At 38.7% G+C, this 5,544-nt stretch overlaps 1 protein-coding gene across 3 annotated transcripts in view; it reads right to left on the reverse strand.

Annotated features, from left to right (window-relative positions):
* Window positions 1-5,544, reverse strand: part of arhgef17 (Rho guanine nucleotide exchange factor (GEF) 17) — an 80,275-nt gene that overhangs the window by 20,170 nt on the left and 54,561 nt on the right. The window lies entirely within an intron of this gene.

Here is a 5,544-nt window from a genome sequence, read left to right on the forward strand (position 1 = left end):
CACACACACACACACACACACACACACACACACGCAAACACAGGTATTTACACTCAGAACCACACACAGTTATGTTTTTACAACATGAACAAAAGAGATTAAAAAAAAGGTCTCCGAGGTTTCCGGCCTTCTTTTTCTGTTTTTCTGTTTACATCTTTCAAACATAAGAGTGAAACAAAAAGATCTATGTAAATCATCACTTCTGTAAAGAAACATTTCAAATAATTTTTATGCAGGTTTTAGTTTCAGAAATGTTTAAGTTACATAAAAATGTCAAAATGCTAAATTTATGGACTGTTTTAGATGAGAAAATACAAACACAACACTTATAATATACACACAGCAGAACACATAAACATGACTCACCCCAACAATGACTCATGATATGTAGAAATAAATGAAAACAACCTGCTCAAACACAAAGACTTCATCAAACGAGAGCCAAAAGGTAAAATACTGAGAAAAAAAAAAACAAATGGAGAAGTACAGCGAACACTAGAAAAACTGCAATAAATTTATCATATCAATAATACCAGATAAACATGTATACAAATGATTGCTGCCATAAATGTTGGAGCTTGGTGCTCATCTGTTTGTCTGTTAGCAAAATATATGACGGACCACTGGACAGATTTTATGAAGCTCTGAGGTGAAGTCCTGGACGTACGTCTATAACGAGTCAAAGTTTGGAGTGAATCGACCTTGGCAAACTCAAAAAGGGCTATGACTCAGTCAAGTTTTTCAAAAATGGGCTAAAATGTGGTGTGGTAGTAGCTGAGAGTCATCTCCAACCACTATGTTAGCATGCAGCTGGTGACTGACTGGCATTCCATCTGGGGGAACGCTACTTTTTAATGTTTTGTTTGTTCTTATTACAGTTTTTTTCCTGTCATAAGTTCCAGGAAGATGCACAGAAGCAGATTAGAARGYAGTTTAGCAAAATAAATGAATAAATAAAAACATTTAKGCATCATAGAACATGTCAGATGTATTATCATGGGGTCTCAGGGGGGATTCCCAAAATATTCTGGTACCAAGCAGGACATAAATATCATCAGGAGCCACAGGCTAAACCCTGTGGTGCAGATATAACCACACACACACACAAATACAATGACCCACAAAAATACACAGAGGAGGATCTTGTTTTCCCCCGTCTTTGCTCCGCTCTGCCAGACTATAAATAACCTTAACAATGTCTCAGAAAGGCTGTGTTTGGTGTTGGCATCTGAAGAGACCCCAGGGGTGCTGCGGGGACCACCGCAGGGTGAAAGGTGGTGTGTGGATGGGAGGAATGTGTGCCCATGTGGGCACAAGTGGGAGGGCAGGGAGGAATGAAAAAAAATTAAAAAATGCAACAACTTTATAACAATAAAACAGAGTGAAGAACGTAAATTAACTTGATTTTGCTGAGAAAGTTGCGTCAAAGCGACCATGTTTTTTTTCTTTCGGTCACCTAAAACTCGTTGAGCTCCGTGCCTCTTTCTGAAATAAAATGTTCTGTTCGTGTTTACTCGAGCCTAATGAACAAAACACAAACACAAAGAGGTGAAGAGCACAACATCAGGGTTAAACAAGGCAGCAGAGAGGAGCAGCCAATATGAAGCAATCAYCCATTTCTGTGATCTAATTACTCTTCAAATCAGAACCCAAATACTCTGTGGTTCTGTTTCCTGTTGGAGCAYGGAGGGACTCTGGGCTTTTACGTCTGACTGAATTCATGGCAAACATTTGATGTCTTACGTAGATATTTACAATTATTATCCATTGGACAGTGTTATTTCCCCATATGTAGGACAGTTGACACAATTTACCCCWAAAGTACAAACTAAAACTCCCCATGACAAACACCTGCACGATAACAGATAATGTTCTAATGGCTTATTATTATGCTCAAAGATGCTTCTTAAACATTAAAAGAAAAGAATTGGAATAGACTCCCCTGAGAAAATAGGAATCTGAGGTTTAATTTACAGATTATTTAAAAAAAGATTAAAAGAATTGGCAACTGAAACTCAACAACTACATTTTCCTCCACAAGAATTTGTGACATTTTGCTGATTGGAAACAAAGAAATCCAGCTTTTTTCTAAAGAACAAGCAATCAAGCAAACAAAAAAAAAAAAGACTCATTTTGTTTCTTTGCTTGGACTGACTGCTGTCACACATAAACACCTATAGTTACAGGAGTTACTGTTGCTTTTCAAAGGCTGTCAAGCTGAAAACACAGCTGAGTCATTTGAAACTGTGGATACAGAGCAGTGTGTTCTGTCTTCAGTGAGTAAAGAAAAAAGAGAAAGACAGATGGAGTGGGGATGGTTGGGGGGGTTCCCCCAAAAGATGAGAACGCTCTACTGTCCTGAGCTGGTCGTCTCTATTAGATTACACACACAAACACACATCRGAACATGGTGTAACAATGCTAGGAATGCCACTTTCATTTTGCTGGCCAGGTTTCTGTGGCAACCCCAGGAAAGAGGCTGTGCGGTCACAGGACAACAGTTTAGTCTCACAGAAAGTTGACAGCAGCTCTGCAAAACTGAAGTCAGCCCACACTCAGACCAGCCGATTCTGGTTCACGCCGACTGAAAAACACAGAGAGTCACGGCTCTTTTGTTCTCTATGGTAGAGTGGTCACATGACAAAGTTACTGTTGAGCTGGATCTCGTTATGATGAGAACGACTCCTTGTCAAAATGAGAAAACRATCTCATTACGACTTTATGGTATGACAGAGCTGCACGACAGATCGTTTGAACATCATCATCGCAGTGTACRTGAGCACTATAGTCACATTGCAGGTCCTGCAATGTAGGAGGCAAATTAGATCAACGTCTTATTGAAAAACTAAACCACTAAACCATAAGTCATTGCACTAAAYGGTTGCGTGTGTTTTGGTTATTTTGTAATTTGTCGCCATGTCAGCTTTTTAAATATTTTTTTCTATTTTTATCAACTTTCTCAATGTTTGAACTTGTGCATTTGGCTCTAACTGTATCGTTACCTTACAATTACAGGTAGGAGACGAACGTGAGCGCCACAGAACTTGCTGGGATCCTGGGCTTTATACAGCACACAAAGTCCTCAAAGTGGGGCTTAAAACCAGTTAACATTTAGGGTCTATCCTACCACAGTGGATCAGTGACATTAGCCRACACAAAAGAAAATTTTGGTGTGGTAATAGTTGAGAGTTGCTCTCAACACGTACTCTGAGGGAGACATCTYAATATTACGAGATTGAACTTTGAGGTTTGACCTAAATGTCATACTCTCACCATGAAACGAAAAAAAAAAGTATCTCATAGAGGACATTTGTAGTTATTTCCTCCATATTTTTCATATAACAGAAAGGGAATCAGTCTCAGAAGCAGAGAGAATATGGTTGAATTTGATTGAAGTAGAACAGGAAAATTCTGCATTAATGAGCAAATGGTTCCATTTGCAGGTCAATACCCAGTTTGCCAGTATGAACCTGGCAAACCATACCCAACTGGATGGAAGGCGTTTGTCTTGGCAGCACCAACTGGTCTGGTCTCAGACTTTGTGGTCTACCAARGCAAGAGTTCAGAGCAACAGGAAGAAAGGGCACTGAAGAACAAACTGTTCTTCATTTGGAAGAGTYTGTTCCCCAAAAAACCCACCTGTTTTTGATGTGTTGTTTCAGGATAGCCTCTTGCTCTCAGAAATGGACAGTGTGTGCAGTTTTCCACTTCTTTGATTTGGCAATCACCAATTCAAGTCTTCAGTATAAGAGTGACTGCCAGTTTCTGAGGGCGAATCCACTGAAGTTGCTTGACTTCAACCTTCTCCTTTGTAAAAACTTGATTTCTCAGATCTAATTGAGAATTGCTTTTTGGAAGTTTTATATCACGAGTACAAAAAAAGCAAAACAAAACCAAATCAAACAAAAGTGATGATGGACAAATGGTATTTTCTTTGGAACTAACTGACTGGAATCAAGGTTCAGTTTCACCTGTATGATGTGCCGATGTGCACAGTAATGGATACATATACAGTATATAATTTTGAAATTTGGACAATATTTTTTTCTGTAGTCAGGAGGCTTCAGCTGTGACTAAGGTCATTTTTATGTAAAACAAACACTAAAAATCTCAGCACTACCATGGATTTAAAAGTTTATTTTACAAGCCGGTGCTTGAATCTCATATTTTAGGTTCATTAGAGAGGCAAGGATGTGTCATATGTCTTTTAAGAACGTTATTTTTTAAAGCAACAACAAACAAAGAATGACTCATGCACATTTCATGAGTGAAATCAGATAAGCTTCATTTTCCCAACACTCTACAGGAATGTTGCAGCTTCAGCGGAGTCTGTTTGGGTAATTCAATCGACCCCAAAAACAGCCAAAAGACGATGGCTTGTCAGTACCTCCCAGTCTGACACATTCACTCTTCTCTCACACACCTTCACACTCAGACATTAAGCCCACTGAGGGGTGGGACTTAGTACAGTTTGTACTTCAGAGTCCTAAAAAATGAGGTGGAGACAAAAAAAAAGTTCAGAAAAATAAGCTGTTGCTGGCAGGGCAGAGAGGTAAAACCAGGACAGATTGAATTTAGTTCCAGTTAAACTTTGCCATTAACTGTCGCCGTCAACTCTGTCCACCTCAGTTGATCAACCTTAGCAAACACATCTTGTGTCTCAATTCATCGGTTGCTGCCCACATAGACCACACTATGTAGGCCGTAGGCCACCAGTGTAGGCTTTATAAGCGGCTGTGAAATGAGATGGTCTCGCCTTCGGATGATGTGTGTTTGTGTGACCACACGCTGCCCTGTTACCATTGTGTTATATTTTATATCACATGCCTTTAGCTGGAACTTTTATTCACAAATCTTTTCACATATAGTCTTTTAATATGCCTTTGCAACAGAACATTTAATCAGGTATGTTGCTAGACATACAAATAATTTGGTCTGTGATGAATTTCCAATCTACTCTAAAGGAAACAGAAAACTCTGCCGTCTTCATTTTTTTGTTTAGTTTGTTGATGGCACAATGTATCCTGGGGTATCATCAGCCAAGTAGAATAACTCAGACGCAACCTACGCTTTTGGATTTTTGTCGGCTGCAAGATTTGGTACCTACAACTGTCTTTGTTTTACAAATATCAGGCTAAACTTTAGTGTGATGGTAGCTGAAAGTCATACCTTTTTTAGCCACTTCAGTAGAAAACAGAACTGAATGTTAGTTTCTTAATTTCTGCATCATCAGTAACTTTTTTATACTATAGTAAAGAAGAAAAAGAAGAAAATAAATATAAGAACTGTAAAGGGAGAAACAGACAGAAATTTGATGACATATGAAATGCACACCGACAACACACAAGACAACACACCTGACACCTGACCATCAGAAGATGAAGAAAACAAACATCCAGCAACCGAACATAAACATATGTATGTACATATACCATACGCACAAATATAAACATATGCACACACACATATACACAGATATATACATATCCACATCCACACATACGTACAATAATTATAACCTCACTAAGTAATATACACAAAACA

This window comes from Austrofundulus limnaeus, unplaced genomic scaffold (assembly GCF_001266775.1).
Source record: "Austrofundulus limnaeus strain Quisiro unplaced genomic scaffold, Austrofundulus_limnaeus-1.0 Scaffold109, whole genome shotgun sequence".
Lineage (NCBI taxonomy): Eukaryota > Metazoa > Chordata > Actinopteri > Cyprinodontiformes > Rivulidae > Austrofundulus > Austrofundulus limnaeus.